Raw genomic sequence first — 24,757 nt, 5'->3', positions numbered from 1 at the left:
CAATTAACCTCCCACCCTTGTATATCTCATTGTTACAATGGGTCAACCTTTATCCCTATTTAAGCATTTTGTTTTTTCCCTTCCCCTTTCCAAATTAGAGAAGTGTATATACAAGATATAGAACACTGACATCAAATACAGTGAAAATAGTGGTTATAATTTGGGGGTGGTAGATACAAAGAAACCTAAAAATCACATGGTACATAATAAATACATTAGAAAAAATAACAAAAAAGAAAAAAAAAATTGTGTCCCAATCTTTGGGTTTATTTCACTAACATCATCTTAAATGGTCATATGTATATAGCTTTTGACCTTTTCTATTTGGCCTACACATGTACAAGTTATTGCAACAAAGCTAATCCATGGGACTTATGTTTCTTTGGGCCTGGCTTACTTCACTTATTGTAAATCTTTCCATTTCCTAAGAAATGGGGCAATGTCATTCTTTCTGATGGAGGCAAGTTGGGCAAGGTGTGTCTGTTTAAGGCAGCAGATAGAAGCATCTTGTTTTTTGATCCAACTAGACAGTGTTTTTTACTTAATTGGAGACTGAAGTCCATTAATATTGAGAGTTAGGACTGAGAGGTGTTTGGTAGTTCCTGCCATGTTATCCACATTCTTGGGGGCTGTGCCAACTGGGCTCTTCCTGTGCTTCTTGGATTCTCTGTTTGGGGGCTGTTTCTTGGCCTTTATTGTGCTCTTTTTGATTTTCTATGTTTAGGACTTCTTTAAGTATCTTTAGTAGGACTGTTTTTTTTTGGTCCATTATATACATACATTATATACACAGCAAAACAAAATGCACAATACAGAAAAATGGCATCTGAGGATGTCCAGGTATGAATATACTAGCATATTACTTTTTGGAATTGTACACTTCCACCTCTCCTCAAAACCAATAAAAGTACAGGCCATTCTGCTCACAGAGGTGCTTTCCTCATTCCATTTTCTAAAGACAGTGTTTCTTGTGAATGTTAGCAAAAAGATACCTAAAAAGTGATATTTTACTATCTCTACATTTAACATACATTGGGTACTTCTAAATATCTAGAGAGACTAGATGTTTTCAAGTAAGGACTCAGTCTGCCCACTATATACATGGCAGTCTTCACTGACTGCACACATGTGACTAATTAAATCTGAAAAGTGTCTTCAAAATATGAACATTCTAGAACCTTTGTCCACATATCCAGTGGGCTAGAATGCTCAGATTTTCAGAAGACCTTTTCTAGGAATTTTAGCACAGAACATACAAAGTCTACTAATTCTATTTTTGTCATACCCTGGCAACCTCTCTAACATCTAGAAAGACTAGATGTAAGTTAGGACTCCTTTGTCCTTTATATACACTATGCACACAAGAAAGTAGAACAAAATGGGACAATGTTTCCCTCCACTGTAAGCACTGGTGTGGCCTCTTTTCATTTCTTTCACCTGGGTACCAAGGCATAAGCACCAGCGGTTAACCGTTTTCCCTCCCCCAAAATGGCATTTAAAATACATCAGGCATTCAGAATATCCAAGGTCCTTAAGCACAGTCAGCTCTGCATGCAGCAAGGGGGATGAGCTGCACAGAGATCAATGGCTGTCGCTGGAAAACGTCTTCGCCGGACCCCTCTTCCTTCTCACAAGTCTTCTGTTCCATGTCCTCCAACCAGGGAACGGAACAAACGCGGACAAGTGCGGCTCTGGCTGTGTCCCCTGGAGGTGGTCTCACGCCGCCATCCCAGGTCACTTCCAGAAGACGTTTCTATGGTCTTTACAAACCCATGGCGTTGACAGGTGCAACTTCCTGCGTCTCCTTTATCACAGGTTGGCAACCTCTTGGCACCCAGAATGCCAGATGGAGGAAAGGTCGTCTTTGAGAAGGTTGGGGAAGCTGAGAGCAGCCTTTCCATACGATGGACACAGGCCTGCCAGCGGCCCGCATACGTTGGTGGGCTGCGGTGGGCACCTGTGTCACCCGTGGCAATCACTCTACCGTTTCTCCGCGGGCACCAGCCCAAACCCCCGGGCCGACAACCGCTGCCCCTGCGGCCATCCGGGGCTCCGCTCACCTGCCAGGACCGTTATGGCCTTCATTTGTCCTTGTCGCGGGGTGCGGCCTCTCTGTGGGGCAGGGAGGTCACCCCAGGTCCCGGATCGGCGGCCTAGAATTCTGGCGAGCTTCCAAGGCCTCCTGCGGTCTCCGTCCTCCAGCCCTTTAAAGCCTCCTCTGTGGTCGCCTGGCTGCAGCATGCCCTCCACCATGCAAGGGCGCTGCATCCTTGGTACCTGGGCGAGGCCTTCGTCTGGACCCGGCAACGTGGAGCACTGCCGCTATCAAGTCATTGCAGCAGGGAGCAGGGATGCAGGGAACTCGCTGCTGCAAGAGCCCCCCATGTCTGCGGGACAAAGATTGCATACAGGCCAATCCCCGGGGCCTCTGCTCAGCCTCAGGCCTGGGGCCGCAAGGCACCGAGGGCCCAGGGAAGCAGGACGCGCTCCATCCCTCTCCGTGCTCTCGATCAGGTAGGACTGGTTTTATGGAGATATATCCTTTAATATTTATTTGATGTGGAAGGTTTTTATTTGGGCTCCCATTAGAAGGACAGTTTTATTGGGTGCAGTATTCTTGGTTGATCGGTGTGTGTCTTTAAGTCATGACATACATCTTCCTGACTCTTCTTGCTTTAATTGTCTCTGCTGAGAAAGCTGACTGTTTTCCCTTTATAGGTGGATGATTGTTTCTCCCTGACAGCTTTAAGGATCCTTTTTGGTCTCACTTGATCTTGTGCAGACTACAATATGGGATGAACTGTTCTGGTCTGTTCTATTTGGGGTTCCAAAGTATTCTTGTATCTGAATGGGCCTATCTTTTTGAATGTTTGGGAAATTCTCTATTAAATAAGATCGTGTTAAATAAGTTTCCTAGACGTTTAACTTCTGTCTCTAGGCCCTCCTCTACATCCATTAGCCTTCAATTAGGCCTTCTGATTGTGTCTTCTAAATCTTTTATAGATCTATCATATTTCTTGGATTTGTCTTGAGTACTATCTGTTCTTTCTCTATAATGTCTAGGCTGTTTTCAATTCCAGAGATTCTATCTTCTGAATGGTGTAACCTACTGTGAAGATTTTCTACTTTGTTTTTTATTTCCTTTCCTTCTAATTGGTCAGATTTGATGGCTTCAAATTCTTTTTTGGAGCTTGGTTTTAGGTGTTGTATAGACTTCTTTACCTCCTTCATTTGTTTTTCAGTGTTCATTCTCAAATCCCTTAGTTGATTGTTTTTAGTTTCATTGGACTCCCTTTCCTTCTGTTGGAGTTCATTCAGCATTCCTTTTGTGTACTCCATGGATTAATCCAGGTTTCTGTTTGTGGATTCCATGATGCCTATATTAATCTTTGTCTATTCTCATCCTGCTCATGCAATTCCTCTATTAATCTTCGATTAGCCTCCTCACTCTCATGACATTCCTGCATTCATCTTTGGTTAGTCTCATCACACTCACACATTTCACTTCCATGCTCACGCATTTTCCTGTCACACTCACACAGAGTCCTTTGCAAGCTTGCAATCATTTCATTCAGCATGTTTACCAGTAGTGTTTGTAGAGGATTTTGGGAACTCCCCTCTGTTTTATTCATTAACTGGTCTGTTGCCTGATTATCATGAGCGGGGGTTGAGATACCTAGACTTGCTTTTTTTCTTTTGTTTCTCTGGCTTGTTCAGCCCATTTGGGTATGAAAGCCAAACCAATTCTCAGATAGAAGACTATTTTAAAGCAAGCATCAACCAGAGGCCTGTAGTTGCGTAGACTGACACAGTCAAAATGTGTGCAGATGCAATCTAGTTCAACAATAAACTAGGGATCAGTGGACAAAGAAATATCAAAGAAGGAGTCAGCAGATCAGAAATTAATAGGTTTAGGGAGAATAGTAGAAAATAAGATTGGAGCAATGTAGTGATGGAAAGTGAGAGAGAAAATATAACCAATTCCCAAATTCAGAGGAGGGAAGGGATAGGAGGAAAGGAGAAGAGAGATAAAGAAAAAGGAAAAATTAAAAATTTAAAAATGAAACACTTTAAAATTATTTAAGCATAAAGACATATTACTACAATTAAAGGAGTTGAGACTGACATTTTGTGAGTTGAATAATTGATATCTGAATTAAGTATGCACACAATGAAAGATAAATTCTTATAACTGAAGACAGGTATACATCTGGGGATGAACAAAACAGCAATTAAGGCAAAAAACCTCAAAAATCCTAAAGGACTAATATGGAAAAGATTATAAAGAGAATTAAAAAAAGAAACAACAACAAAAATAAACAAACCTAAAATTAAAATGATGAAAAACCAACAGTTTTTTTCAAATTCTTTATTGTGATCAAGTGATTACATAATTTCCTTAATTTCACAGTAATGTGGAATAGTGATGCTAGTTAAAGTCACAAACACATTCTAACTTTCATGGGACAAATTGTCTGTCGTGGTCTATAACATTCATGAGTTCTATGAACTTTGACAATACCGTTATTTCTTCCACATTGGGATATGTACCTTTCTTTGGTTTTGCATAGAGTCAGCTGTTCCCTCTTTCCAGCTTGTTCCCTCCTTCCCATCACTGCCATTGAGTTGCTTAGTGCGTTTTGATCAATGACCAGTGCAGCTGATGGGTCCGGTTGTTTTGTTTTTCCCTGATTCCCTCTAGTTCTGTGTCTTCCTCCTGGTTTCCCTCGTGTGCACATATATACAATATTTATGATCAGCAGCATAGTGTTATTTAGTAGTGATTTGACCAGATGAGTGGAAGTCCTTTGTTTCCTTTATTTTGTTCTTCTTAATGTGATATTTATTTTGAATTTTTTTTAAATTGTGAGTCCTTTGTTTTTAAGCCTTGTCAACTTTGTCGTATCACCTTTAAGTTTTGGATTTAGCATCCACTTATCAGGGAGTCCATGTGCTGTTTGTCTCTTTGTTTACCTCCCTCAACATAATTTCTTCTAGCTCCATCCATTTTCCTGCAAATACCATTATTTTGTCCTTTCTAATGGCTGCATAATGTTCCATTGTGTATAGATACCACAGTTTTTGGATCCCTTCATCTGTGGTGGGACATCTGGGTTGCTTCCATATCCTGGCTATTGTGAACAGTGCTGCAATAAACATGGAGGTGCATATGTCCTTGTATACTGGTTCCTGTTGTTCAGGATAGATGCCTAGAAGTGGTATGGCTGGGTCATAGGGGAGGTCAATATTTAGCTTTCTGAGGATACACCAGACTGCTTTCCAAAGTGGTTGTATAAATGTACATTCCCACCAGCAACCCCTCCAGCATTTGTCATTGGCTGACTTGAGGATGTGGGCCATTCTGATTGGGGAAAGGTGGTATCTCAGGGTTGTCTTTATTTGCATTTCCTTTACAACCAGGGATGGTGAACATTTCCTCATGTGTTTCTTTGCCATTTTGAATCTCTTCTTCTGAGAAGTCTCTCTTTACTTCCCTTGCCCATTTAGAAATTGGGTTGTTAGGTTTAGGAGAGATTAGTTTCTTGAGTCGCCTGTATATACTGGATATTAACCCCATGTCTGATATATTTCTGGCAAATATTTTTCCCAGTTAGTTGGTTGTCTTTCTAGCTTGGTTGCTATAACTTTAGATGTGCAGAAACCTTTTAGTTTAAGGTAGTCCCATTTGTCCAATCTCTGTCCAATTTGTTCTGACCCTGGTACTCTGTTCAGGAAGTGCCTGTGCCTATAAATTCAAGAGTCTCTCCTACTCTGTCCTGCAGTAGTTTTAGAGATTCAGGTTTGATGTTAAGGTCTTTAATCCATTTTGAGTTGATGTTGGTGCATGGTGATAGGCTGGGGTCCACTTTTAATTTTTTGCATGTAGTCTCTCAGTTTTCCCAGCACCAGTACGTTTAAGAAGTTATTTCTTCCACTGTATGTCTTTGGCTCCTTTGTCAAATAGCAGCTGACTATAGGTGTGTGGTTTTATTTCTGGATCTTCTATTCTATTCCATTGGTCTTCAGGTCTGTTTTTGTGCCAGTACCATGCTGTCTTTGTTAGTATGGCTCTATAGTAGAGTTTGAAGTCTGATATCAAGATCCCTCCCATGTTGTCTTTTTTGACTAGAATTGTTTTAGATATTCTAAGTCTTTTGTTTTTCCATATGAATTTTTAGACCATTTTCTGTATTTCAGAAATGTACATGATTGGATTTCTAACAGGAAGTGCATTGAATTTGTGTATCAATTTTGGCAGTATGTCCATTTTCATTATGTTAATTCTGCTATCTAAGAGCATGGAAGGTCTTTCCATTTCTTTTTTTTTTCAGGAAGGAGAATAAGTTTATTTACCTAACTGCTGCCCACCCCCCCCCACCCCCCCCCACCCCCGATCCCATGCATGGTTGAGAAGCATGGCTGAAAAGGAAGGTGGGGGGGCGTGACCCACCTCTGGGCCAGGACTTATCTCGGCCAGGGAGAGGAAGTGGTGTAGCCAGGTGAGGGGAAAGGTATGCCACACTGGATCTGGATGTAACCTCAGGGTCTGGGACCCTCCTAAGGTCAGATGGGAGGCATGTGACCAGAGGTGGCCCAGGATGTGACCTAGCAGGAGGGGAAGGTGACTGCTTCTAGGTCTGCCAGTTACCTGGGTAACAGATACTGGTTGGAAACTTAGTCAAGAGGGAGGGAGGTGTCTCTGTTCGGACCTTACATTCCAGCCTTTCATAATTATGAAAAAGAGCAAAGATTCTCTCTGGCTACTTCCTGCTGGCAAGGGGCATCAGCATTAGGGGTATTAGGATGAAATGTGGTCCCTTCTGGGAGAAGACAGCAGGCAGCAGCTGTCATTTGGTAGGTGTGAGTCCTTAGATGAAGTCTGGAGGAGGCAAATCTCTTGGAGGAAGTCTTCATGATCTCATGAGGGAGAGAGGGTCTTATGGACGAGGTCTAGGTCAGGATGGTCTAGGTAGGAATGAGTCCTGTCTTCTGGGCTGGAAGAGATGAAGTGGATCTAGACTTCAGGTAGACTGGCTGGCACTGAACTACAAATCCAAACTGAACAAACTTCTCCCATGATGCCAAGATGGCGCATCCACCACATGGTCAACGCTAGAGAGAGCAGAATAGAAAAGTGGTGTGGATGTGGATGTGAAGGCCAGCCATGGTGTTGGTGAAGTCTTGTGTGGTGTCTCCAGGCAGTTTGGTTTGCAGAAAAGGGGTGGTTAGGAAATTCTAACATTTCCAACTCAAAAACCCCATTTGAGTCACAGCACAATATGTAAGGTATATTAAATAGGTAGGTTTCATTACGTAGCCGATGAAGAGAACACCACAAGCTATTCAGGCAGAAGTTTATTTCCCTAATTGATGCCCTGGCATGCATGTTGGAAAGCATGGCTGTAAAGGAAGTGGGGGGGGGGGGTTGCGGTCTTTCCATTACTTAGTGTCCTCTATAATTTCTTTAAGTTTTTATAGTTTTCATTAAATAGTTCTTTTACATCTTTGGTTAGGTTAAATCCTAAATATTTTATTTTTGGGGGTGTTATTGTGAATGGGATTGCTTCCTTTATTTCCCTCTCTGCTTGTACATTGTCAGTGTACAGGAAGGTGACTGATTTTTGTGGGTTGTTTTTGTATCCTGGTACTTTGCTGAAGTGGTTTATAATTTCTAAGAGTTTGGGGATGCAGTTTTTGGGATAATGAAAGTAGATTATCATCTCATCTTCAAAAAAGGATAGTTTAACTTCCTTCCTATGTGGATCCCTTTAATGTCTTTTTCTTGCCTTGTTGCCCTAGATAAGGGTTCCAGGGCTATATTGAAGAGGAGTGTAGACAGTGGACATCCTTGCATTGTTCCTGATTTTAGGATAATTGGTTGTAGTTTTTCCCCATATAATATTCAACCAATAGTTTTTTAAACCAAAATCTTTTTAACAAAACTAGGCAGAAAAATAGTTCTTTAATTTTTTTTGAGTATGGGAACCTTGTGTCTCCCTGTGTCTGTAACCAGTCTCTTGGTGGAGTCTCTGCTTTGCTTGTGGTGTTTGGTTTTCCTTTGGTTTGGTTAGTTTCTTAAATCAGCTTGTTTGAGGAGGCAAAATGAAGCCCTGCCTTACCTGAGTCTTTACGACAGTCCTCTCGGGCAAGTCCTTCCCAAGCAGAGGGAGCTCCACCTGGGCAGGGCAGACTGTCCTCAGTGGGAGGGTGATTTACTTTGACTATCATAAAAAGAAGGATGTGGCTGTTTTCTCCAGCTTAGAGTTGCTGTGCAGGAGCTAGGTTCTAGGCAGTGCTGTGGAAAGTCAGCAATCAGTAGCTTGCTCTTGGACGGGCTAGCTCCTGAGAGAGTCAAGCAGGCCAGCCTGGAGCTATTCTCAGGATTTACGTGAAACAAGTTTCCAATTGTTTTACTTTTACCCTCCAGCAGCTGGAGTTGCTGCCTATGCTGCATGGGTAGGTTAGCCTCTGTGTCTGTTTACCCACTGAGGACAGTCTGCCCTGCCCAGGTGGAGCTCCCTCTGCTTGGGAAGGACAACTTTCCCCAGGGGTGGAGCTGAGCCCCACAGGTCAGTTTTCTATGACATGTTGAATGGTTCCTACTGTCTCATTCTAAGGCCTGAGTTAGATGTTAGCTGCTCTTGCCTGATTTTTCAAAATATCAAAGATAGAGTTCTTCTCCAGGGATGAGGGATGAGCTACCATTCCACTGCTGCTCTATGAGAAGGAGTGAGGATATCTTGAGGGTACTAGCATCTTTCCCTTGGTTTCTCGGCCATCTATGGTATGTGACTCTCTATGGTCAGCAGGATGAAGATTTTCACTCTGTCAGTTTTTGCTGGTGGTGAGTAGAATCTGCTTTTACACTGCCTCTCGTGTCATTGTCCTGGAATCCTTCTTTCGATATGGTGGCCACGGTAACAGCTGCAGCTGCCACCACCACAGATCCTAGAGTGTTCGAATCTATCTCTGGAACAAAGCTGCCTGAAGGTTTCCTCTCTGGCCAAACTCTTGTACTATGATGGCATACTTGGTGTGACTCTAGCCTTAGATTTACCACTGGAACCATAAAACTGGTTTCTACCTGAGAGCTTATTTAGCCCCCATGTTCTCCTCTGCCATCTTCCTCCAGACTCTCTTGGTTTACATCTTAAGAGGCAGCAACTTTTTCAAAAGTTAATGCACAGAATGGAAATAATAATAGAGAGAACATCTGAAGAGACAATTCTAAAAATGATAAAAAAAAATGACAACATCTACAAAGCAGCATGATTTTATCATTTAACATACATCCCATATATTGCAAAAAATGTCCTTGAAGATAAACTTCTCGACCCTAGGAAAAATATTGGCAACAAACAAAATGCATGTACATAAAATATGACTAAACAATTATCTCTCTCTTTTTCTCTTTTTCTCTCTGATCATACACACAGACATATGTAGACACACACACAGTGGATTTTTTTCCACTGTAAAAGAAGGATGCTTTCTGTGAACGCTATGGAATGATACAAGTATTTATTGTTAATAAACTGAAGAATTATTTGGAATATATTTCATATAAAGTAGAAGAAAAACGATTTGGTATTCTAATATTAGCAGGAAAAAAACCCTAAACTACAAGCATACAGCAAGTGAGTGTGATACCCAGTACCTGTGATACCCAGCAATGTGACAGAAGGATTAGAGTTGAGATTTTTCTTTGAGCATGACTTCCTTCATTTTGTTAATTGTCACTGGGGGTGGAATATCAAACTTACACATATACAAAAGGAATAGATGATGAGAAAAATAAAGGAAGGTGAAATTATGATTCTTTAAGAGGAAAAGGAAAATGTGAAAGTCAGAATATTTGTGAATAAGAATACACTCTCCAGAATGATTAGCTAGCCATACAGTAAGGTCAGTAGGTAATTTATTAAAAATAATATACAAATATAATTCTTGAATATCCAGGTGAACATAATTTGATATATTGAAGGTTGGACTTTATTTCTCAAGTAATGAGTTAAAATTATAAATTAAAGAAGCACTAATCATACAGTTTTCCTCTACAAGACCCCAGATCTCTGTGACCAGAAATGTTTTTGAGGAACAAGAGCTGAGACATTAAATAGTACATCATATGAACACTGAAGAATTCCTAAAACATTTTGTATTCTTTCCTTTTATGGAACCAGGAAGCAACATAGTATGTCAAGCACTATTGTCATCTTCATACATAGTGCTCATCTCATGACAAAAGAAAGGGTTTTGTTTTTATTCAAATAAAATCATGAAAGTACATGATTTAGGAAATCAGTGGTTTAGGGAAGGAAGATAACAGGGCATCTCCTTCCTCTATGACCATCAAGCAGGTGTTTTCCAGATCCCAGGAAATTAACAATTTTAGAAGATGACATCCAACTGGAACTGAGAATTTGAAGACAAGCTTTCCTCTTTGACCATCATTTCTTTCTACCCAATACATCATAACAATGACCAGGGAAGACATCAGCCAGAAAAAGAAATACTGCCTGTTAAAGCTTTAAAGCTTTTGGAATTTAGTCTCTGTGAAATCAAATGGTTTATTGAGGCATGTGACCTAACAAAAGAAAACAATAATGTCCTCGGATAAGTTCCTATATCCATCAGTGACAATACTGAATAGAAGTAGGACCATTTTCCTCTGGATCTAAACACCAAGAGCATTTTTGTCACCCTTCACGAAAAGTTCTTACAATAATTCTATATTAGCTAGAAATGAGACAAGTTAGATTGTACATACAGAGGTCAAGTGTGACTGTTTGTAAATAATGTATTTGGTGTTTAGGGATTGAATGGGGTTAGCAGTCTATAAATTCCTTGTTACTAAAGATTTCTAATTTATGTGTGGGTGGCTACTCAGGTTTTAGTATTTCAATTAACTTTCAGAAAGCTTTTGTCAAACTTTCATTCTTTGGGCCTTTAACTTTTAAGTGATTAACTTCTCTTATCTCTCCTTTCTCCTTCTTCCAGCTTTCAAAATTTAGGATGATTGTTTTTATCATCCCTCAGAAACAAAGAGTAAACAGAAAGTCTAGCACAATAAAGACTAACTGAATCTCTGGAGCCCCAAGTCCAGTGACATTGAAGTTCAACCTAGGGAGCATTGGCACGGAGGATTTCCAGGCCTTCGAATGACAGAAATGGTGGTGGAGTTCCAGTTCAGAGTCACTAACATCTAACTGAAGACTACATCTCACTAACTCATTTAGCCATAGTCCTAGATTATTCAAAATAAAAACATTCAAGAATTTTATGTCTAGAAAAGAATGACATCCATAGAAGATGATTGAAGAATTATATCCCTCTAATCTATATTGTGTCCCTCCAATGCTCTTACAAGGAGGAAGGAAGTTTTCAGGTTGCTTCTTCCCACTTGACCACAAGAATGGAAACATTTTCCCAAGGATTGCTCATGTGTTTGGAATGTTTGCTTATGTATCAAAATGATTTTGATGGTTTACACTATCACTCATCTTTTTGTTAAGATATTTCTTTCTCTCAAAAGAGTTTCTAGGTTGTTGTATTTCCAAAGTTTAGTCCCCTGAATCCACAAAGCTAATTCACAAAAAAATGACAGCAGTATGTTGAAGAAAAAGAAAATAAGGCTTATTATTTGTCACATGTCAAATGAGAAGAATAGTGAAGATTTGAAATCAAAGCTCTATTATTCTACTAATCAGAGAAAAGGTCCCAGTTTTAAGAGGCTGCTCAAGGGGTCTGCTCCAGGATACATGAAAGATGTCCATCCCAAGACTAAATGGTAGCACAATTGGTTCTTATCTCTTGGTTTACTTTTGTCTCATCTCTTTAGTTCTGTGTTTGTCTGACAGAGATTTAATAACTTCCTGGTTTGGAGAGATGAGAGGTTACTGTCTGTTTGGTTTGAAAGTATGTTAAACTTGTTTTCCCCATCATGGGCATGTGAGAGAGAAAGGGGTAACAAATGCAAGTTTGAATTTTTAAACATACAAATTTGTCCAGTAATACAAACTGCCTAGGAAGAATAAGGAGAAGGGAAAGGACAGGTAGAGGAGAAGTAAGGCAAAAATTCACATTGGTGTAAAAATCAGTTTTGGGAATTCTAGAACCCAATGGAACAATGCACTAAATAGATATGTTATCACTTGATTATGGCAGAAGAATCAATGAATATATAACAATTTTTTTAATAAAAAATCAATGAAAAATGAACAGATAATTCCTTAGAGAATTATAGGCTAATTTAGTGATTACTATGGTAAGATTGTGTATAAAAACCAATAAAGGAAAAGATAAAAATAGCCAAAAATATTTGAAAAATAACTCTTAAAATGAGATTTATTTTTGCATTAAAGAGTTCTACTGAATCACAATCAGGCAAACACAGATAAAAAGCTGTTATACAGGAAAAGAGAATCTTGAAGAACATTATGCCTATTTGCACAGGAAAATTCAATGAAATCCTGGATTAATTTTATCATTAACAATTGAGGTTAGAATATAGTAGAATGGCATATGTGACAATCAATAGAAAAGAAGAGCCAACAAAGAATACTGTATTTATGACCCCATACCTTAAAATTGAAGGCAAAAAAACACCCATTGTTTTTCTAACTGCAAATGAAGGGAAATTGATATGTGCAGACATACTCTGGCAGAAAAAGAAGCCTTTCAGAACCAAAGGAAGTGATAGGAAGGGCGCTGAACCTATGCGGGGAAAAGACCTCAAAAGGATTTCAGAAACAAGCAACTAAAACCACATAAAAGTTCTCTCTTCCACTTATGTGATGGTCAAGTCTAGGAAACAAACAAAGTATAATGACACATGTTGGGATTGCCTGTTATGGACTGGAAGAGGGCCTTTGAGTAACTTGATACTGAATTCCATGGTTTGTCTGAATTGTATATCTGTGCTAAACATTGCACATTTATTTTTGCTCTCTACATTACATGTAGTTTATACTAAGCAAAATAAAATGACTAGACCTAAACTTTAAAACAAATGTCTAGAAAATAAATAAGAATGACTCAATATTTATGGAAATGCATCCTTATCAAGAAAACTGTAAAACATACCAGACATGGTTGAAGAATTAGGCAGCAGACAAGAGCAGGAGGAATCATGAAGGCACTCCCTTTCTAGGGAACACACATTAGATGTCTCTTGCTTTACTTGGTCCCAGTTAATGACATTTGCTCACAGGAGAGGCCTCACCCTCCCAGTGTCTGTTTCCATCTCACCTGACAGTTTGTCTCTCATCATTTCACCCACCATGACATTTGCATATTGCTCCTTAGGGAGGAGCTCCCTTGCAAGTACAACATAAAAGCTCAGCTCTAAGCTTGCTTGGACTGACCAGCATTGCTTACTCTCAAAATGAGGTGCCCTGTTCAGCTCCTGGGGATGCTTATGCTCTGGGTATCAGGTAAGAACACACTAGAGTTAAGGAAGGAGATGGGGAGGGGCTGAGCTCTGCTCCCCATGTGTGTTATGTCCACTCTTGCATATTTGCCCTCTTGAATGGAAATGTGGCATATGTATCTTTGAGAGTGAGGAAGATTCCAGAAGGAACAAAGACCCATGCTGTTTTACAAATTCTGGATGTGTGTGTGTGTGTGTGTGTGTGTTCATCATGTATTTAATGAACATTTTGTTGGATGAAACAAAAATAAAAAAATATAGCCTGCAATAAGATAATTGTGAAAATGGCTCATGATGCTGGTAACTAACCCTGTCCACTTTTTTAATTATTTTAGGATCCAGTGGAGATGTTATATTGACTCAGACTCCACTCTCTCTGCCTGTCACCCTGGGAGAGCCAGTCTCCATCTCCTGTAGGTCCAGTCAGAGTCTCTTATATAGTGATGGAAACACCTATTTTTACTGTTTCCTACAGAAGCCAGACAAGTCTCCACAAGCCCTAATCTATTTGGTTTCCAACTGATATTTTGGGGTCCCACACAGATTCAGTGGCAGTGGGTCAGGCACAGATTTCACATTGAAAATCAGCAGGGTGGAGGCTGAGGATGTTGGCGTTTATTACTGCTTTCAACATACACATGTTCCTCCCACACTGATACAGCCCTGAACAAAAACCACCCTGACTGGTGTAGCAGAACTGTCACGTGTAGCCTTTTTTAGGAGCTGCACAACAGCTTTTCTGAGTGAATATGAGAGCAAGAAGCTAGAGAAGTCAGGATACTAAGACACTGTTTTGCTCTCTGAACCAAGCATTTCTGATACCCTTTAGGATATTGCAGCAAAAGCCATGGAATTGCACAGGCAGCCATGAGGCTCCTTTGGCTGATGGGATGATAATGCATCATATCGTTGAATAAATACTGATTCTGATTCCATTTTCTTCTCCATCATTTGTCCACTGGATTTGAACACTACAAATTGGATAGTTAATATTAAAAACTAGTGCTTTTCAAATAATTCTCATCTTTGGCTGTGGTGGTGGGATTTACCAGCTCAGTATTAGCCTAAGCTATATTGTGACTTCCAGCGCTAAAGGGAACATGTGCACACAGCATGTCCAGTTGTGGGAGATGAGAGAGGGCTGCAGTATCAGTGCTGTCCCCAGCAGGTCACCAGAGTCCTCTGCAGTGAGCAGGTCACTGCTTGTGCTCAAGGGCACAGACTGTGTCCTGAGCTTCATCATGCCCAGGCTAAGAGTGAGGGAAGGACAGCGGAGTCACTGTCCATTATTCCCTAGATTTCCTTCTCAGATTCAGAATTTAAAATGATAAGTTATACAATTAAATATTAGTTTATCAATCAATTAATTAATACCTAATTTACTACATATACACAATAGACATATAGCTTTTGCATTCATGAATTTAAGAAGTGTTCCTCGATGTTCTGATAAGAACAGACTCCAGTGGATTAAAGACTCTGTTCTTAGGACTCTGCTGACTCTCCTCATTATCCAAGTCCCTCAGAAGCAGTGAGAACGGCCCTTGAGCATCCTTCCAACACATTCTTGACCTGGGAGCTTTTTCCAGGGCCAGGAGGCTTTTCTGGAGGTTGGTTTAAGAGCTTTGCGCCCCTTGGCCTTGGCTCTTCTTGGCTTGGGCAGGCCCTCGCTGCTTGCACAAGCTGCTCTTGGTCTTGGCGAAGCCGCAGGTACAGCTCTCGCCAGGACTCGCCCTCTGCTGGTTTTTCATCCTTGAATGCTTTGCAACAGCGGATTTGCCACAGCCTGTCTGTACCACTGTGCGCCACTGTCCCCGGGTGAGTGTTCCCTTGAGGCTGGTGCGCAGAAGGGGTAGAAGTCTGGGAAATGGGTGCTAGGAGAATGCAGGGTGGCCTGGGAGTGGCTGGAGAGCTGTGTTGTGGGAGCCCCCGGACATCCCGGGGGCACCAGGGAGCGAGGGAGTCGCGCTTTGGTCCAGAGTACAGTGGCATCTTCAGGGACTTTCTGACAAAAGGCAAGGCCATATCTTCCCCTCCCTCTCCCTGTCCTCCTTTGCCTTCTGCTCCCCTTCCCCCTTCCCTTTCATCTCCCTTTACCCCTTCCTCAACACCTCCTCTTTCCCCTTTCCCTTCCCCTTCCCCTTTTCCCACTTCCCAGGGCACAGAGGCTCCCGGCCTAGGTGAAGAGAAGGAGGACATCCATTTCAGGTCAGGCAGCCGACCCGAATAGGCCTGCAGCCCAGGCATATTAGAGGTTTCAGTGCTGAGATGCACCATTGGCACCCGGGCTTCTTCTGTGGAATTGACGGGACTGGCTGGATTGGCGGCTGAGATTGGCGCCAGCTGTCCCGCCTGGATTTCCTGGACCTCGCTTGCCCTTGGGACTGAGCTGTGCACGGAATCTGAGGGTCTTCTGGGGCCGCTGGAGCCATTCCTTTTCAGGCCTCCTATAGCCAAGGCAGCAACACGAATCCTGCCCTTGGTCCTCTGTCTCCACGGCAGCAGCTGGGTCTGGTTGAGGGCATCCTCAAAAGACTGTGGAGGTGCCCAGAATTCATGCTGTTGCTGGGATTCGCTCTGGTGATTGTGCCCGCGCAGCTTCGCTGCCTGCGTCTCTGGCTTGCCAGAGGTCTGCTTGACCTTAGAGGGCATGGGGCCTGAACCTCTCTTCCCCTCTTCAGAGGATCGGCACCCATATTTTGGTCTGGCCCCAGGCTGTCCCTGGGGTTCCCAAGGGAGACCTTCTTGTGGGAGCCCTGTTGGATCCTGAGACTGCGGGACCGGACAGCATGCGTTGCCAGGCATGTCCCGGATATCAGTAGGCCCAGGGTCCCGCGAGACTCCAGAGCTGTCCACAGCCCAACGATGAGACCTGCTGCTGCCCCCAGAGGACTCTGGGTCCACTCGGGGACGCTTCTCCTGCCTGGTCCTGGAACAAGGGCTGGCAGACGGCTTGCTAGATCCCTGGAACTCACACAGCTCCCGGGGCCGTGGAGGCTCTGGCCCAGAGTTGGGGTCTCCCCTCCTGGCTGCCGTTTCTTTCCCCTCGGAGCCCCAAACCACACTTGACTCTTTCAACTTGTCCTCTTGCACCCACCCTGACTCTGACAGCCCAAGAGCCTCCTTCCTGGGCTCTTGAGCGCCATCCTGTTCAGAGACCTGCTGTAGAATCGCCGAAAGAAGCGCTGGGTTGCAGCCCAGGAGAGCCAAGGTCTCCCAGCGTGTGTCCAGCTCCTTTGCCATACTGCCCACCAGCGGGTGCTTCCTAAAATCCTTCACCATCTCTCTGACACCTGTGGCGCCAAGGATTTCTGCCGTGATGGGCAAGACGGAGAGCAGACTCAAGGATTTGCGGAGCTCCTCCGAATGTGTGCTGGAGGCCAGGTGCTCTTGGAGCAGCTGCACGGCTCCCCACACCCACTCTGCGGTCTGCGTCCCCATGCTACTCCTGGCCATGTCTACAGAGACACGGGAACCACACATCTGGACTCCTCCATCCAGGGGTTCACTCGCCCTGCTCTGAGAGGACAGATCGACATTTGACCCCTCCAACAGGTCCTCCTGCTCCCTCTCACCATCCTCCACCTCCTTCTGCCCCTCCCTCTGCCCAAGATCATACTTCCTGGGCTCTAGACCTCCATCCTGGTCAGGGACCTGGCTCAGAGCCTCTGATTTGTGGCTCAGAACAGCCAAGGTCTTCCAGTGTTTGTCCAGTTCCTTGGCCAAAGCAGCCACCTGTGGGTGTTTCCTAAAACTCTTCACCACCCTTCTGACACCCGTGGTGGCAAGGATTTCTGCCGTGATGGGAATGACTGAGAGCAGCCTCAGGGAATTAAGAATCTCGTCTGTGTCTGTGCTGGAGGCTAGGCGCTCCTGGAGCTGCTGCACAACTCTGCACACAGACTCGGCATTCTGCATCCCAATGCCACCCCCGACCATGTCTACAGAGATGCTGGACCCACTCACCTGTGTTCCTGGATCCTGCGGGTCACTCGCCCTTCTCTGAGAGAACGGATCCACATTTGAGGACTTCAACATGTCCTCCGGCTCTGGCTCCCTCATCATCCTTCTCCACTCCCCCTCTCCCAGATCATCCTTCCTGGGTTCTTCACCGCCATCCTGCTCAGGAACCCGGCTCAGAGCCTCTGATTTGCGCCTCAGTACAGGCAAGGTCTTCCAGCGCTTGGCCAGCTCCTTGGTCAAAATGCCTATCTGCTGGTACTTCCTAAAACCCTTCACTGTCTCTCTGACACCCGTGGTGGCAAGGATTTCTGCCGTGATGGGCATGACTGAGAGCAGCCTCAAGGATTTGTATAGCTCGTCGGCATCTGTGCTGGTGGCCAGGCGCTCCTGAATCTGCCTCACAGCTCTGCACTCCCACTGGGCTGCCTCCATCCTTCTGCCAACCCCGTCTATATCTACAGAGATGCCCAGGACACTCACCTGGCTTCCTGAATGCCGTGGGTCACTCACCATGCTCTGGGCACTCTTCTTCCGGTCCATCGCTGTGAGGCACGTAGGCTTCCTCCTGGTCCTCTCTGCAGCCGAGTCCAGAGTGACCCTGCCCACCAGCTGCCTGCCTTATATAAACTCTTACTGCCCCACCTCTTCCCACAGTTCCTCCTGTAAGCCCCTCCCTGTCTCATGCCTGTCACACCCTTACACCCTAGCAGGGGGTCTCCCATGATGCACCTTGCCTGACCTTCCACAAGTCCCCTCCCTACAACTCCCAAGGCCAAGTGTCGGCTCTGTCCTTCTTGTCGGGAACTCCTGCATCTAGAGATCCCCCACTACTCCTCTGACCTGGGGGACCAGAGGATGTTGCAACTGGCAACTTCCACTAACACTCCCTTTGTCTCCATCCTGTTTACAGTATCCTCTCTATCTGGCCCTGTATTATTTTCCACTTTTAAAGATAACCGATAACCCTAGACATACTTTTTTAGTTGCTCCACAAACTCCAGGGCTATTGTTGCCGATTTGACCTCAGTGTCCTTCATCACCTGATGTGCATTGGCACTTCCGGGATTGGACACTTGCTGAGGGAATCGCTGATCCCGCCTGCACCAATCCAGCTAAAGGCAGTGGCCATTTGCCTGGTCAAGTTTAATAAATATATAAATGAATAAATAAATATGTATTTATGTGTGTATGTGTGTATTTTAACCTGTGTATATGTGCAAACATATATACATACATATATATTCACAAGCATATATAGTTATATATAATTATATATATACATATATATACATTTGTATGCAAATCTGTACTAGCCAGTGTCTTTTCCTAGTGTTTCCTTCCTCTTTTGTTGTTCCTGTTGGGGTTGTGTGCTGCTGGCTTGCTAAGGAACTGTTTTGTTTGCTTGCTTTGTTTCAGAGACAGGGTCACACTGGGAAGACCAAATTGGACTGGCAATTTGAAACCTCGTGATTCTGCTGCCTGTAGGCTGAGCACAGGTGTGAACCATCAACACTGAGCTCCTACCCCCTGTGGTTAGGGTGTGTTTTGATCTGAGCTTGTTGCTTCTGTTATGGTAGGAAGCAGGTTGGGTAGACGGGAGAGTGCCTTGATCTCCTCCATCACAAGATGTGTATTGGCAGTTTCCAGGTTGGATACTTGTTTAGGGAATTGCTGCTCACACTTGAAGTAATCTAACTGAAGACAGTGGCTGTTGGTCTTCTAGAGATAAGTGTATATATAAGTATATTTTCCCTTGTGTATGTATGTGTATATGCATACATATATATACATATATGTACATACACATATGCAGAAACCTATACAAATGTACATATATTGCATATATACATATGTGTGTGTGTGTGTGTGTGTGTGTGTGTACAGTGTGTATAGCCTTTCTTGCCTCTTTCTAGGTTCTTTGTAGTGTTGTGAGACTTCTGGCTTGGTGGGAACCATTTTATTTGCTTGCTGGGTTTCAGTGACAGGGTTCCACTGGGAAGACCAGGTTAAACTTGAGCTTTGGAACCCGGTGAGCTGGCCTCCTGTAGACTGTCCCACGGGTGTGGATCATCAACACTGATCTTCTAACCCTCCCTGCTGTTAGGGTGTGTTCTGATCTTAGCTTCTTACTTCTGGTTTAGTGGGAAGTAGGTTGGGTAGATGGGAGAGAGTTCCTCAATGTCTTTCATCACCTGATGTGAGTTTTCATTACTCAGGTTGGATAATTGTTTAGGGAACAGCTGATCAGTTGTGCACCAATCCAACTGAAGCCAGTGGCCATTTGTCTTGTCCATATATATATATATATGTATATATATATAATTTATACATTTATGCTTATATATATTTACGTTTATCTATGTATATGTGTGATATCTATTTAGCTATCTATATCCCAAACTTGAAATATGTTATCAAACCACATTTAGCAGAAGGCTTTAGGATCTTATTTTTAACTCTCTTGCTCTGAAATTACTTATTCTCCATCCTCCACATTTCTATTGTTAGAAAATGTCTTAAAAAATAATCATTCCCCATAGTTTATTTGTTCAAAATCCTTACTAACAAGAGAAATCATATTCCAAATTAATCACTTCTTCTGTTTCATTGTCTCTCTTTCTCTGTTTTCTAGTCTCTTTTCTGGAGTATTTTCTTTCTTTATTTGGGGGGTAATTCTTCATTTTGTTTCTTTCTTTTAATTTAATTGTGAAAATAACATACAGAGGGGTTACAGTTACATGGGCAAGGTAATGAGTACATTTCTTATCAAGAATTGCTGCCTGGTCCTGGGAGTATTTTCTTGAGGTTACATATATGGGGCCCCATACTTGGTTTTCTGTAAGACTTCTTATGTTTGCTGAAGAATGTAGTCAACATTATCAACAATTTAAGATCTAGAGGTCTCTCTGTCTTCAGAGTTTGTACATGGTCTTACTATTCATCATAACCTGGTGTGTTCCTTAGATTAATGTTTCAGTGTTTATAGGACTCTTCACAGATTCTAAAGGATGTCTGAAGGACAAAATCCTAACATGCTCTATCTCAATTTTTCTTCCCATAACTATGAACCCATCCTCTTACATACACAAAAATTCTTCAAACCTGCTTATGGACAAGGACAAGTTGATTGCACCCAGAAGGTAAATAATAGGATTTCAAGCAGCCCGTGGAAACACACCAATTAAGGAAATGGAGAAGGAATGCTGTCCTCCATGCTTTCCCATCCAAAGGGTGCCAATCTCTATCCAGACAGAAAATGAACACCTTCCTGCAGTCAGCAGAGAAAAGATTCACTCTCTGGCACACCTTTCAGCTCCATAACACAAAGCTAATTTAAATATGTACCAAAAAGTCTGAGGGATTTCTATATTTATCAGAACCCTTATTCTTTGTTGTCACACAGAAGTTTAGTGTTTAATATAGATCATTGTTTCCAGTAAATGATAGCCAAAACATCATTTCATAATAAATTAGAATGCTAGTTAAATATTTATTGATTATACACTATAGTCAAATGAGAATCTTGGATATAGATGTATTATTTACTGACAAATAATAAAATGAATATCATTTACTGACTACCTGGCCTAAGAAATAACATTCTCAGTAACATTGAAGTCTGGATTTCTCCCTTTAAGAAAGCTTGTTCAGAATAATAGTATTAGCATCTTCTTTGTTTTTCTTTAGGGTGACAGAAATACAAATAATGCATCTTCTATGTTTATAAAAATGGGATTATACTTCCTAGATTTTTCAGTGGTTTTTTGAACATCAACATTATGTTTCTCAGATTCACCTGCATTAATGCATATGGCTGTAGTTCATTTTTGTTTCTTAGAGCATTGCATTTCTGTGAATTCAGGACAGTTTATTTCTCCTGGGCTAGACCCTGAGATGTTTCCAGTGTCTTCTGTTTCTGGATGATGGCTGTTGTTTCCCTCTTCTAGAGATGATGAGCAAGGTGTTTCAGGCTTGTATACCCAGGAGAGGAGGTGTTGTGTGGCAGCCCATTTACAAATGGTACATCTCCCACTTTACCCCGCAGCCTTGGTTTCTTCCAAGGTCCTCAAGCCAATTTTCACTTCTCACCAGCACTCTAGGAAAATACCCATCACTTCACAGACTTGCCAACCCTGAGTCCTGGCACATTATGTATGTCTTCAAGTCCTCTGGGGTTTGAATTTCCTGATTACCAGTGAGATCATCTGTCTTTTATAAGTTTATTGAACTTCATGTTTGCTTTGACCTTCACTTATACTGTTCTTTGAAACGCCCCACTGTGCCCTTGGGTGGACAGTTCTTTGCAAACTGGCTCATTAGAATTTTTTTTATGTTCACGTAATTAATCTTTTCTTTATTATTATTATTTTTTTGAAAATACCCTATAGAGGGGTTACAATTACATGGGGAAGGTAATGAGTACATTTCTTATCAAGCATTGTTGCCTCCTCCTCTGTTTCCCCTTCCTATTCCTTCACATTTCTCTACCCTAACCCCCCAATTCCCGGGCCAAAGTTGTATAGTTCTTTTTTCGACATAATGACTTGTACATCTCATTGTTGCAATGGGTCCACCTGTATCCCTATTTAAATTATTTGTTTTTTCTCTTCCCCTCCACAAATTATACTGACCTCAAATACAGTGAAAGCAGGGGTTATACTGTGGAGAAGGGACATACAAAGCAACAAAGAAATAATGCTGTAAATGTGTTAGAAACAGTCGCATGAAAGAAAAAAAAAACATTTGAATATATATCTTAGGGCTCATTTCCCTAACATCACCTTATCTGACCTTTTCTGCTTGACTCAGACATATACTATATATTGCAAATAAGGGAAGCCATGGGACCTATGTTTCTTTGGGCCTGGCTTACTTCACTTAATATAATTTAGGAAAAGGAATCTTATCCTTTGTCTGCTATTCAGAACCTTCACCCTTTTGATCCCTTTGCTGATGAAAGTAAGGGTTATGACCTGTTTCCTGCTCTCTCCAAGGATTATATCTAAGTGTTTTTTTCTTTCTTGCTTGCTATTGTTTCTAATGTATTTATAATGTACCACATTTTTTTGTCTGTTTGTTTGTTTTTTGCTTTGTATGTCCCTCCTGCACGGTATAACCCCTGTTTTCACTCTATTTGATGTTGGTATAATTTGGGAAGCAGAAGGGAAAAAAAACAAATTGTTTAAGTAGGGGTACAGGTGGACACATTTCACAATGAGGTGCACAAGACGCTATTGGGGGGAGGAATGTAGTTGTGGAGATCGGAGGGAAGGGATGGAAGGGGAAAAAGAGGAGGAGGCAACAATGCTTGATAAGAAATGTACTCATTACCTTGCTCATGTAATTGTAACCCCTCTGTACAGTATTTTCACAATAAAAACATTTAAAAAATAAAGAATTCAATAGAGAAATGGCAGGAAGACCCTTACTACTGTCCAAGGGATCACTGACTATTATGACAAAAAGAAACTACTGAAGATGTTTAAGAAGAAATTTGCCTGCAATGGTACTGTAATTAAGCATCCAGAATATGGAGAAGTAATTTAGCTACAGGGTGACCAGCACAAGAACATATGTCAGTTCCTGGTAGAGCTTGGACAGGCTAAGGACGATCAGTTGAAGGTTCATGTGTTTTAAGTGCTTATGGCTCACTAAAGCTTAAGTGAGGATTTCCTTGCAATGAGTAGAATTTCCCTCCTTTCCCTTGTCACAAGTTAAAAACCTCACAGCTTGCATAATGTAACCATTTGGGGTCCACTTTTAACTTGGACTAGTATAACTCCTTCATGCAATAAACTGAAAAGAGCCATCCTTTCTAGTCTTGAAGTCCCTTATTTAAACTGAGGTCAGGCAACAGGCGCCTGGCAGTGTCCAGCCTGCAACAAAGCAATAATGTGATGTTTCAGTTAATCCCAGAGCCCCAGGATCACAGGTGGCTATGTCTGGTCAGAAGCTCCCTCTGCAGCTTCCCCTGCCCTAAGAGAATGCTGCTATTTGAACTACCCATGGTACTCCAGAGAGAATGGGTAAGTCATCAAGGAACAGCTGGGCCACTAGGGGGAGCCTTGAGCTGGCCACACATGGGCTAAGTGGGGGTGTCCAAAAAAGAAGGATATGAGACCAGCCTAATAACAATTAAACTTTTGACAAGGAAACAAACATCAGAGTCAACGCTCATGTAGCTAGCTGTAGAGTTTGCAACTTAAGTAACAGCTACTCAGTGCCATGTGAAGTAACGGACTGGTTTTTTGTTTTACTTCTCCCAGTTTTAATGTTATATCATTTATTTATACTTAAATGAAAAAGAATCAATCTTTTTTCCCATTATCAGAGAGGAACCTGTATAGAGGCAAATTTGCCATATGGTGTCCTTAAGTCTCTATTTGGTCACTGAGATCTGACACCCTGCAGTTGGCCCAGCCCCTGTTGATTTGCATCTTCCCCAGAGCACAGCCCAAGGACTTGATAAGCTGCTTACACACTGTTCAGTAGAATGTTCCAGTCAGCACACAGCATGAACATGAGGAACCCTGCTCAACTCCTGGGGCTTCTGATGCTCTGGCTCCCAAGTAAGGATGGACAATGCTAAGGATTAGTTGGCTCTTCTTGGAAAGCATAATTTACTAAATGGCTAATGGATATTATGTTTCCATTGTCAGGTGCCAAATGTGATGTTCATTGACCCAGTTGCCATCCATGTCTGCATCTCTTGGAGAGAGAGTCTCCATCCCTTGCAGGGCCAGTCAGGGCATTGGCAGTAATTTACATTGGTACCAGCAGAAACCAGGGAATGCTCCTAAGCTCCTGATTTATTTTGCCACTAGTTTGCAATCTGGGACCACATCCAGGTTCAGTGGTGGTGGATGAAATGTCTCCTTTTTCTTGCTCTATTTATATATTACCATACATTATATTATATAATACTGCAATATGGATTATATTAGTGCTGTGTTCCTCAGATATTTCAATAAATAAACTAAAATGTATCATATTTGTTAATATATCTTTTAGATGTTTTCTCTTTCCTGCCTGATTGTTTTTATAAAGATTCATAGTTAATCAACTGGTTTTTAACAAAAATAGAGCACAGTGAACCACCCCAGAACTTTTTTTCGGTCGTTCTTTAGGACTGAACTCTGGATGTGGGTGTTGTCCCTCAGATCTTCAGCTCAAGGCTAGTGCTCTACACTTGATCCATGGTGCCACTTCCAGTTTTGTGGTGGTTTATTGGAGCTAAGAATCTCATGGACTTTCCTGCCCTGGCTGGCTTTGAATCGTGATCCTCAGATTTCATCTCCCTTAGTAGCTAAAATTACAGATGTGAGCCACCGGCACCCAGCTACCCTAAACCTTTTTGGCATA

The 24,757-nt window shown here is 42.3% G+C and overlaps 1 pseudogene; it reads left to right on the top strand.

Annotated features, from left to right (window-relative positions):
• Positions 1-20,458: 20,458 nt before the first annotated feature.
• LOC122116805 lies at positions 20,459-23,168 on the top strand (annotated as a pseudogene).
• Positions 23,169-24,757: the final 1,589 nt, after the last annotated feature.

The sequence above is a fragment of the Dipodomys spectabilis genome, unplaced genomic scaffold, assembly GCF_019054845.1.
Source record: "Dipodomys spectabilis isolate Male_0828 unplaced genomic scaffold, ASM1905484v1 ptg000137l, whole genome shotgun sequence".
Classification (NCBI taxonomy): domain Eukaryota; kingdom Metazoa; phylum Chordata; class Mammalia; order Rodentia; family Heteromyidae; genus Dipodomys; species Dipodomys spectabilis.
This window is presented reverse-complemented; position numbering and strand designations above follow the sequence as displayed.